This window comes from Oncorhynchus clarkii, chromosome 4, assembly GCF_045791955.1.
Source record: "Oncorhynchus clarkii lewisi isolate Uvic-CL-2024 chromosome 4, UVic_Ocla_1.0, whole genome shotgun sequence".
Classification (NCBI taxonomy): domain Eukaryota; kingdom Metazoa; phylum Chordata; class Actinopteri; order Salmoniformes; family Salmonidae; genus Oncorhynchus; species Oncorhynchus clarkii.
The window spans coordinates 79,956,031-79,968,621 of NC_092150.1; positions in this window are offsets into that span (position 1 = coordinate 79,956,031).

Here is a 12,591-nt window from a genome sequence, read left to right on the forward strand (position 1 = left end):
AACTGTAAGTGCTGTTATTGTGAAGTGGAAACGTCTAGGAGCAACAATGTCTCAGCTACAAAGTGGTAGGCAGCACAAGCTCACAGAATTCCAAACTACCTCTGGAAGCAACATTAGCACAAGAACTGTTCGCTGGGAGCTTCATGAAATGGGTTTCCATGGTAGTGCAGCAGCACACAAGCGTAAGATTACCATGCACAATGCCAAATGTTGGCTGGAGTGGTGTAAAGTTTGCCTCCATTGGACTTTGGAGCAGTGGAAATGCGTTCTCCAGAGTGATGAATCATGCTTCACCATCTGGGTATTGGAGGATTTCAGGGAAAACGCTACCTGCCCCAATGCATAGTGCCAACTGTAAAGTTTGGTGGAGGAGGAATAATGGTCTGGGGCTGTTTTTCATGGTTCGGGCTAGGGCCCTTAGTTCCAGTGTAGGGAACTCTTAGTGCTACAGCATACAATGTCATTCTAGACGATTCTGTGCTTCCAACTTTGTGGCAACAGTTTGGGGAGGGCCCTTTCCTGTTTCAGCATGACAATGCCCCCATGCACAAAGTGAGGTCCATACAGAAATGGTTTGTCGAGATTGGTGTGGAAGAACTTGACTGGCCTACACAGAGCCCTTACCTCAACCCCATCGCACACCTTTGGGATGAATTGGAATGCCTACTGTGAACCAGGCCTAACTGCCCAACATCAGTGCCCGACCTCACTAATGATATTGTGGCTGAATGAAAGCAAGTCCCCGCCCAAATGTTCCAACATCTAGTTGAAAACCATCACGGAAGAGTGGAAGCTGTTATAGCAGCAAAGGGGGACCAACTCCATATTAATGCCCATTATTTTTTGGAATGAGATGTTTGACGAGCAGGTGTCCACATACTTTTGCTTATGTAGTGTAAGTCTGGCTGCACATCTGACTGGCTGATTTGAGACACTATGTGACTAAATTCAACAAAAAGAAGAAGAAACTGTATTATGGAGCCAAGATCAATGATATAAAGTGTATTTTGTGTATTTTAAATAAAATGATGGGCAGAAAGACAAATTCAACTCCATCTTTCATCGAATCAGATGGCTTAGTTATCACAAAACGTTTTGATGCTGCCAATTATTTTAATGATTACTTTATTGGCAGTGGGTAAACCTAGGCAGGAAATCCCAACAACAAACAGTGGGCCATCGTACCCAAGCATAGAAAATTATAATAATTAAAGAAAAGCATTGTAAGTTTGAATTTTGTAAAGTTACTGTGGGAGAGGTGGAAAAATTATTGTTATTGAATTGAAAACTTAGATGGAAAGCTACTAAGGATGGTAACTGAATCTATAGCCACTCCTATCTTTCATATCTGGCCAGTGTCTGTGTTCTTTTGCCCATATAAATGTTTTGTTTTTATTGGCCAGTCTGAGATATAGCTTTTTCTTTGCAACTCTGCGTAGAAGGCCAGCATCCCAGAGTCGCCTCTTCACTGTTGAAGTTGAGACTGGTGTTTTGCGGGTACTATTTAATGAAGCTGCCAGATGAGGACTTGTGAGGCATCTGTTTCTCAAACTAGATACTCTAATGGACTTGTCCTCTTGCTCAGTCATTCACCAGGGCCTCCCACTCCTCTTCCTATTCTGATTAGAGCCAGTTTTCACTGCTCTGTGAATGGAGTAGTACAGCACACAGTGTTGTACGAGATCTTCAGTTTCTTGGCAATTTCTTGCATGGAATAGCCTTCATTTCTCAGAACAAGAATAGACTGATGAGTTTCAGAAGAAAGTTTATTGTTTCTGGCCATTTTGAGCCTGTAATTGAACCCACAAGTTCTGATGCTCCAGATACTCAACTAGTCTAAAGAAGGCCAGTTTTATTGCTTCTTTAATAAGAACAACAGTTTTTAGCTGTGCTAACATAATTGCCAAAGCGTTTTCTAATGATAAATTAACCTTTTAATATTATAAATTGGATTAGCTAACACAACGTGCCATTGGAACACAGGAGTGATGGTTGCTGATAATGGGCCTCTGTATATATATGTAGATATTACATAAAAAAATCTGCCATTTCCAGCTACAACAGTCATAAACAACATTAACAATGTCTTCACTGTATTTCTGATCAATTTGATGTGATTTTAATGGACGAAAAATTTGCTTTTCATTCAAAAACTAGGACATTTCTAAGTGACCCCAAACTTTTGAATGGTAGTGTGTGTTTTGGCTTTTCAACCTCTGCCATATCGTGAATTCAGAGCTATCTATCTATTTGAACACCAAGGGTTTTCTTTAATGTCAAACATGTAAAGTGTAGTATACCTTTAATCAGGTTAACATTCACAAGGCTGCAGGGCCAGACAGATTACCAGGACACATACTCAGAGCATGCGCTGACCAGCTAGCAAGTGTCTTCACTGACATATTTTTTTTTAATTTTGGAGGGGAATCTTTACCCCCTTTTCTCCCCAATTTTCTGGTATCCAATTGTTATTAGTTACTACCTTTTCTCAAAGCTACAACTCACTTACGGGCTCAGGAGAGACAGTCATCGAAAGTCATTCGTCCTCTGAAACACAACCCAACCAAGCCGCACTGTTTCTTAACACAGCGCGCATCCAACCCGGAAGCCAGCCGCACCAATGTGTCAGAGGAAACACTGTGCACCTGGCGACCTGGTTAGCGTGCACTGTGTCCGGCCCACCACAGGAGTCGCTAGTGTGCGATGAGACAAGGATATCCCTACCGGCCAAACCATCCCTAACCCGGACGATGCTAGGCCAATTGGGCATCGCCCCACGGACCACCCGGTCGTGGCCAGCTGCGACAGAGCCTGGGCGTGAACCCAGAGTCTCTGGTGGCACAGCTAGCACTGCGATGCAGTGCCCTAGGCCACTATGCCACCCAGGAGACCACTGACATTTTCAACCTCTCCTTTTCTGAGTCTGTAATACCAACATGTTTCAAGCAAACCGCCATAGTCCCTCTGCCCAAGAACACTAAGGTAGCCATGAAATGCCTTGAAAGGCTGGTCATGGCTCACATCAACACCATCATCCCAGACACTCTGGACCCACTCCAATTCACATACCGCCCCAACAGATCCACAGATGACACAATCTCTGTTGCACTCCATACTGCCCTTTCCCACCTGGGCAAAAGGAACACCTACATGAGAATGCTGTTCATTGACTACAGATTAACGTTCAACACCATAGTGCCCTCCAAGTTCATCACTAAGCTAAGGACCATGGGATTAAACACCTCCATCTGCAATTGGATACTGGACTTTCTGACAGTCTCTGCTACCACACGGCAAGTGGAAACAGAGCACCAAGTCTCCTGAACAGCTTCTAACCCAAAGCCATGAGACTGCTGAATATTTCATTAAAAGGCTACCCAGACTTTCTGCTTTTAACCCCTACCTACATGGACATAGTACTTAAATCAATCACCTAAACAAACCTACATGTACATAGTACTTCAATCAATCACCTAAACAAACCTACATGTACATAGTACTTAACCTCTTGGATCTCTAGGGGCGCTATTTCATTTTTGGATAAAAAACGTTCCCGTTTTAAGCGCAATATTTTGTCACGAAAAGATGCTCGACTATGCATATTATTGACCGTTTTGGAAAGAAAACACTCTGAAGTTTCAGAATCTGCAAAGATATTGTCTGTAAGTGCCCCAGAACTCATTCTACAGGCGAAACCAAGATGATACGTCAACCAGGAAATGAGAAGAATCTCTGAAGCTCTGTTTTCCATTGTCTCCTTATATGGCTGTGATTGCGCAAGGAATGAGCCTACACTTTCTGTCGTTTCCCCAAGGTGTTTGCAGCATTGTGACGTATTTGTAGGCATATCATTGGAAGATTGACCATAAGAGACTACATTTTCCAAGTGTCCGCCTGGTGTCCCTGCGTCGAAATTGGAGCGTAAAGCCAGGTGCAATTATTTTTCCATTTGAGAGCAAGGAGAAACCAGGCTTCCACGAAGGATATATCATCAAAGAGATATGTGGAAAAACACCTTGAGGATTGATTGTAAACCACGTTTGCCATGTTTCAGTCGATATTATGGAGTTAATTTGGAAAAAAGTTCGCGTTTTGAGGGCTGAATTTTTTATTTTTTATTTATTTTTTATTTTTTTGGTAGCCAAATGTGATGTACAAAACGGAGCTATTTCTAATACACAAAGAATATTTTTGGAAAAACTGAGCATCTGCTATCTAACTGAGAGTCTCCTCATTGAAAACATCAGAAGTTCTTCAAAGGTAAGTTATTTTATTTGAAGGCTTTACTTGTTTTTGTGATAGTTGCCTGCTAAATGCTAACGCTAATGCTAACACTAAATGCTACGCTAGCTAACTACTGTTACACAAATTATTGTTTTCCTATGGTTGAAAAGCATATTTTGAAAATCTGAGATGACAGTGTTGTTAACAAAAGGCTAAGCTTGAGAGATAGCATATTTATTTCATTTCATTTGCGATTTTCATGAATAGTTAACGTTGCGTTATGGTAATGAGCTTAGGTCTATAAATAGAATCCCGGATCCGGGTTTGGTCGTCGCAACAGGTTAAATCAATCACATATTACCTCAATCAACTACCTCGTACCCCAGTACATTGACTTGGTACTGGTACTCCTTGTATGTAACCAGTACATAGCCTCGTTATTGTTATTTTATTGTGTTACTACTTACTTTTTTATCTGTTTGTTAATGTTGGTACTGTTTAATTTCATTTTTTGGGAAAGGGCTCGTAAGTAACTTGTTGTATTCTGTGCTTGTGACAAATAACAATTGATTTGATTTGTATTGCAGGGCAGCTCTCTTGGATCTCTAATCTTTTCTATTTTTATCAATGACCTGTACTGGCATTAACTTTTTATGGCTGCAGGGGCAGTATTGAGTAGCTTGGATGAAAGGTGAACATATCAAATGGCCTGCTCCTCAGTCATAGTTGCTAATATTTGCATATTATTATTAGTATTGGATAGAAAACACTCTGACGTTTCTAAAACTGTTTGAATGATGTCTGTGAGTATAACAGAACTCATATTGGCAGGCAAAATCCTGAGTCAGAAACCTGAGCTTGTATGTATTCACCAGAGTCGCCAATGAAATCCCCTTGAGATATGAATGATGTTACACTGCCAAGGGGTTCCACTAGATGTCAACCATCAATAGAAATTATAATGAGGCTTCTATGTTGTCATGGGAGTGAATGAGAGCAGAATATATCAGATGTCCATCAAGCAGCCACTTTGTGATCTCACTTTTTCCTCATGGTAGTCACTTGCGTTCCATGGCTCACGAAGACAAGAAGGAATACTCCAGTTGGAACTTTATTGAAGCTATATGTTAAAAACATCCTAATGATTGATTCTGTACTTAGTTTGAAATGTTTCTTCGACCGGCAATATAACTTTTTGAAGTTTTTGTCCGATATAACGCTGACCAGAATTAGCATTTGGATATGTATACCAAACGCGCTAACGAAAGAAGGTATTTGGACATAAATAACAGACATTTTCGAACAAAACAAACATTTATTGTGGACCTGGGATTCCTGGAGTGCTTTCTGATGTAGACCATCAAAGGTAAGGGAATTTTTATCATGTAATTTCTTGTTTATGTTGATGCCATCTTTGCGGCTGTGGTGTTTTTGCTTTTGAGTGCCGTCTCAGATTATTGCATGCGTTTCTTTTTCCGTAAAGTTTTTTTGATATCTGAGACAGCGTTGCATTAAGGAGAGGGATATCTATAATTCCATGTGTATAACTTGTATTATCATCTACATTTATGATGAGTAGTTCTGTTGAATGATGTCGCTATGCAAAATCACTTGATGTTTTAGGAACTAGTGAATCTAACTCGCCAATGTAAACTCAGATTTTTTAAATATAAATATGAACTTTATCAAACAAAACATGCATGTATTGTGTAACATGAAGTCCTATGAGTGTCATCTGATGAAGAGAATTCAAGGTTAGTGATTAATTTAATATTTTTCTGTTTTTTGTGAATGCTATATCTTGCTGGAAAATGGCTGTGCTTATTGTGGTTTGGTGGAGACCTAACATAATCGTTTGTAGTGCTTTCGCTGAAAAGCCTATTTGAAATTGGACACTTTGGTGGGATTAACAACGAGAATAGTTTTATAATGAATTAAGACACATGTATGTTTTAGGAATTGTAATTATGAGATTTCTGTGGTTTGAATATTGGCGCCCTCTATTTTCACTGGTAGTTGTCATATTGATCCCGGTATCGGGATTGCAGCCATAACAGGTTAAACAAAGCATGTGTGTCCATGTATGCTGATGATCCAAACCTATACCCGTCAACAACCACAGCTAGTGAAATCACTGCAACCCTTAACAGAGTGTTCCATTTTAGAATGGGGGGCCAGTACAAAACTGGTCCTGAACATCTCTAAAACTCTACAAATCATTTCCTAAGTTCTAAACCTCAGTGGGATCTGGAAATGATTGGTGTGGCTGTTGAGCAGGTTGAGGAGCTAATAATATGCATGCCAATCTCTCTTGGTAAAGTGTTGAGGAAAGACTGACTGCATCGCTACTTGTTGTTATAAAAAACATTTCCAAATTGTTTGCGTAGTCAACATACACACAGCACAGACATACACACTTACCCCACCAGACATGCCACCAGGAGTCTTTTCACAGTCCCCAGGTCCAGAACAAAATCAAGGAAATGTACAGTATTATCCAAAGCTATGATTGCATGAAACTCCCTTCCATCTCATTTGGCACAAGTGAACAGCAAACCTGGTTTAAAAAGGTAAATAAAGCAACACCTCACAACACAACACCTCTCCCCCATGTGACCTACTTGTGTGTTTTACTGACATGTATCTGTAATTGATAGATGCCAACATGTATGTCAACTGTAGTCTTTTGTCTGTAATGTATTTTTCATTTTGAGTCGGACCCGAGTAAGACTAGCTGGCGTCGGCTAATGGGGATCCTAATCAAATCTAAATCAAATCTTTCCAATGTGCTGTTACATTTGAGTAAATTCAATTGTAGACGTAAAGAATTACACAATTATTTAACTAGGCAGGTCAGTTAAGATCAAATTCTTATTTTCAATGACGGCCTAGGAACAGTGGATTAACTGCCTGTTCAGGGGCAGAACGACAAATTAGTACCTTGTCAGCTTGGGGATTCAAACTTGCAACCTTTTGGTTACATGTCCACCGCTCTAACCACTAGGCTACCTGCCGCCCAATGATTCAGAATCATTGTGTTGCTCAGGCAAAAATATGGTCCGTCTGTGTGTGTGTGTCTAAGAGATTTGATCTCTATTAACTGGGCCAAATTGCCATCTCTTTTATTGTACTATTTGCTATGTCTTGGACCAGCCAACCGGTCATGCTGTGGAGGGGGAATACTACTCTGCCAAGCACCTGCTGAACTGGGTTGAGGTGAGAGAGGTCAGGTCCGATAGAAAGGCACAGGCGCCAGGACCATCTGTGTTGGCTGAGTCAGGGGATGGACTTTCTGTTACCATGGACCCAGACTAGTATCACATCAGAGTCAGAGGTCCAGAGGCTGGGACATATTGGACACTCTTAGAGAGGGATAGAGTATGGTCCTTTTATGAAATGACAGTTTAACCATGTACGCTCAGTATTTGGCAAGCAGCTAAATGACAAACCATGTATTAAATCTGTATTGGACATTTATACTGAAAAATATAAATGCAACATGTAAATAGTTGAATCTATGTTTCATGAGCTTAAATAAAAGATCACAGAAATGTTCCAAATGCACAAAAAGCGTATTTCTCTCAAATGTTTTGCACAAATGTGTTTACATCCCTGTTAGTGAGCATTTTGTCTTTGCCAAGATAATCCATCCACCTGACAGGTGTGGCATATCAAAATTAAACAGCATGATCATTACAGAATAAAAGGCCACTCTAAAATGTGCAGTTCTGTCACACAACGCAATGCCACAAATGTCTCAAGTTTTGAGGGAGTGTGCAATTGGCATGCTGACTGCAGGAATGCCCACCAGAGCTGTTGCCATATAATTTAATAATAATTTCTGTACCATAAGCCGCCTCCAACAATATGTTAGAGAATTTGGCAGTGTCCAACCAGCCTTACAACAGTAGACAGCGTGTAACCACGCCAGCCCAGGCCCTTCACTTCCAGCTTGCTCACCTGTGGGATAGTCTGAGACCAGCCACCTAGACAGCTGATGAAACTCAAGAGTTTTTCTGTCTACAATAAAGACATTCTTTTTGCAAAAAACTCAATCTGATTTGCCTGGCTCCCCAGTGTGTTGGCCTATGACCTCCCATGGCTGCCCATGGCTGCGCCACTGCCCAGTCATGTGAAATCCATAGATTAGGCCCTAGCAAATTTATTTCAATTGACTGATTTCCTTATATGAACTGTAACTCAGTAAAATCGTTGAAATTGTTGCATGATGCGTTTATATTTTTGTTCAGTGTGGTTTTTATTAATTTAGCAGACACTCTTAGCCTGGGCGACTTTCAGTAGTGAGTGCATACATTTTTGTGCATTTACGTCGGTATATACAGTGCATTTGGAAAGTATTTAGATACCTTGACTTTTTCCACATTTTGATATGTTACAGCCTTATTCTAAATTGGATGACTTTTTTTTTTTTTTTTAAATCCTCATCAATCTACACACAAAAACACATGTCTGAGCAAAAACCAAGCCAAGACATCGAAGGAATTGTCTGTAGAGCTCCGAGACAGGATTGTGTCGTGGCACAGATCTGGGGAAAGGTACCAACAACGTTGGCAGCTTTGAATGTCCCCAAGAACACTGTGGCCTCCAATATTTTAAATGTAAGAAGTTTGGAACCACCAAGACTGTTCCTAGAGCTGGCTGCCCGGCCAAACTGAGCAAATCGAGGGAGAAGGGCCTTGGTTAGGGAGGTGGCCAAGATCATGACAGTCACTCTGACAGAGCTCCAGAGTTCCTCTGTGGAGATAGGAGAACCTTCCAGAAGTTCAACCATCTATGCAGCACTCCACCAATCAGGCCTTTATGGTAGAGTGGCCAGACGGATGTGTATGGTAGAGTGGCCACACGGACCAGACGGACAATGTTTATTGTAAATTAACATCAAACTCCTCATTGTGCACTTTCACTCCGTCTCTGAAGTTCATCATAACTTATTTGATCTGTAGCCTAATAAACTGCATGCTTTCCTGAGTCATAGTGGGAGGACCACACCATATCAAATCAAATCAAATTGTATTTGTCACATACACATGTTTAGCAGATGTTAATGCGAGTGTAGCGAAATGCTTGTGCTTCTAGTTCCGACAATGCAGTAATAACCAACATAACCAATCATCGAGTGACTCCAAGTTTACTTAATATGATGCTGATTAAATCAATATTGGAACATAAAGGCATTTCCAACGCCATATTTGACATAATTAATTTTGCCCACAGAAAGATCCCACCTTGTCGAGCATGTTTTGTTTTCTTGACATTTAGAAAATGTTCATGAAAATGTAATGTCAAATTTGCTGTTTCCATCAGGGTGCTGTGAAGTTTTCTATCCAACATTTACATTACTTTAATGGCTTAAAAAAGGTTGGATGGAACCCTGGTTAGAGACATATTGTACATATTCAGTCTGACTCTTCTGTCCTCATATTTAGTTGCAATTACATTCACTTCTCTTCTGAAATTCCCTCCATGACCAAGGTGAGATATGAGTCTTTGCAGAAAATGTTTTTATATCTAGTAGTGAGTCTTTAGTTTGCAAACAAATAACCATTCTCAAATCTTTTTTTTTTTATTTTAATTTTTTTAAACTTTTAGCTAGAAAATGCATATAAATATGCTGTTTCTTTAAGCTGGCATGAGTGATATACCCTGCTATTGCAGGAAGTGAGTGGATGTCCTGTTTAGCACTCGATAGGTTTAGGTTTATTTGAACATATTGGTAAATTGCAGAAACATACATAAAATGTGATGTCATACACAAACATGTCAAATATATAACCTGCCGAAGTATATGGACAGTGGGTCATCAAATGTCGTACACAACAAAGAGGTACAATACCAAATCAATAAAACGTCATATCAAATGTCTTTAGTGATGTAATTTGCATAGTTTGAGAGCTCTTGTCAATAATGATCTTTGGTGTCTGTTGGTGCAGCGTGTTGCCTTGAACTCATCAGAGTCTCTGTGTAGGGGTTGGAAACATTTTATTGTGTGATTGGACAGGAGCCCTTTGAAGGTGAGTTGATGGAAGTGCCAATGATACAGCAGCAGCATCTCTGAATGCTTTCTAAGTCCTTGGAGAGACGAGAGACTTGATTCCACTAATATGTCATGTTGACTATGTCACTTCACTTATGTCCGTCCTGTAAACAATTTTAGATCAAATCAGGATGTACCAGAATTAGAGGAACAGAGGAGTACCAAATCTGATTAACCAATCAAGTGAATATGACCATCTTAAGGCAAATTCACTACATCATCACTATATATACTCTCATACATGTGAATAAGGCTTTCAACTGCTGGTGAGCTGGAGCATTTTTACCAAGGTTTCAGAACTGCTTTCCGTTTGAAAACAAGTTCCATTTATAAAAAAATAAAAAAAATACCATTACAGTGATACTATAGTGGTGAATAGAGATGCTGATGTATGGTAAGAAACTCATAGTGCAGAGACTCTCTGTCAGAGGAGAGATGGAGAGAGAATAAAACTGAACAAATAAAAGAAGAAAGAAAAATGAGAGTGAGAGAGAGAGACATACAGTACATACCCCCAGGCCGTGAGCAGGCAAACAGGCCCAACCCCCACTCTGTACCAGGCCCAAGCCAATGGCATGTACCAGATGCGAGAGGACAATGGCTGGTGTCATTCACTTTTGTGACTGCTGTGACTGTTTTGTAGCTACGTACTAACAGGTAAGACAGAGGAGAGAGAGAATACAAATTATGTCATTAGAGATCTTTATATAGACTGTTCATATTACATATCAGAGAACAGAGCAACCTTACAGACAAGATGGGGAAAAGGATAACCTGTGTCTTCTTCAGGTCATAGAAGATCTCAAATCAAATTTCCTCTTCCACAATACAAACACACTTATTTCACATGACAAATCATGTAATTTATGCTAACATTTTACCAATATTATGATTACATTTCTGTTGTGTATCTGTTTACTCTTATCTTCACTATTATATAATAGACAGTATATTACACTATTATTCATACTGAAGAATATCAATAAGAAAACCTATGAAATATAATGTCATCTGTATTACCAGTTAATAATTATCTGATGTCATACTCCTTCCAGGTGTCAGTGGAGAAACTCTCTCTATGTTCTCCAGAGTGGGAGATGATGTCAGTCTGCCGTGTAACAATGTGGTTTATCCAAACTGCTCCTCTACTACATGGACCTATAACAGAGCTGGATCTACTGGTACTATTGAAGAGGTCACATTGGGGGAGATCAAAAGTGACCAGACAGAGAGAGCAGACAGACTGAGTTAGGGTTTGACAGTTCTCTACATGTTAGTAATGTCAGACCTGAGGATGCTGTATTTATTATGGATCCTCATTAGCTGCTACCAAGGCAGCAGTTACTCTTCCTGGGGTCCAGCAAAATGAAGGCAGGTTATAACATTTTAAAAACATTACAATACATTCACAGACACACTGTGTGCCCTCAGTCCCCTACTCCACATATCTACAGTACATAGTGTATAGTGCGTATGTTATCGTATGTGCGTATACATGTGTCTGTGCCTATGTTTGTGTTGCTTCACAGTCCCCGCTGTTCCATAAGGTGTACTTATGGAATATCTGTTAAATGTCTGTTTTTTTATTATCTCATTTTACTGCTGGCATAAGTTACATGATGTGGAATAGAGTTCCATGTAGTCATAGCTCTTCAAAATAATGTTTGCCTCCCATAGTCTGTTCTGGACTTGCTGATTGTGAAGAGACCTCTTGTGGTATGTCCTGTGGGGTATGCATGGGTGCATTCAGCATTTAAATGCTTCTCATAAATACAAATAGTGATGAAGTTAATCTCTCCTCCACTTTGAGCCAGGAGAGATTGACATTCATATTATTATTAATATTACCTCTTTATGTACATCCAAGGGCCAGCTATGCTGCCCTCTTCTGAGCCAATTGCAATTGTCTTAAGTCCCCTTTTGTGGCACCTGACCACAACTGAACAGTAGTCCAGGTACAACAAAACTAAGGCCTGTAGAACCTGCCTTGTGCACAGTGCTGTTAAAAAGATAGAGCAGTGTCTTATTATGGGCAGACTTCTCCCCATCTTAGTTACTGTTGTATGAACTGTAGCAAGAATGGCGCCGGACGGGATGGCTGCCGTTTTACGGGCTGCTAACCAACTGTGCTATTTTGTTAGTTTTTCACATTGTTTGTAACTTGTTATGTACATAAAGTTACTGCTACCGTCTCTTATGACCGAAAAAAGCTTCTGGACAACAGAACAGCGATTACTCACCGAACTGGACAAAGATGTTTTTCTTTAATGAGTCTGACGCGAAGGATATACTGCTTTCTGGAAAACAGGTCC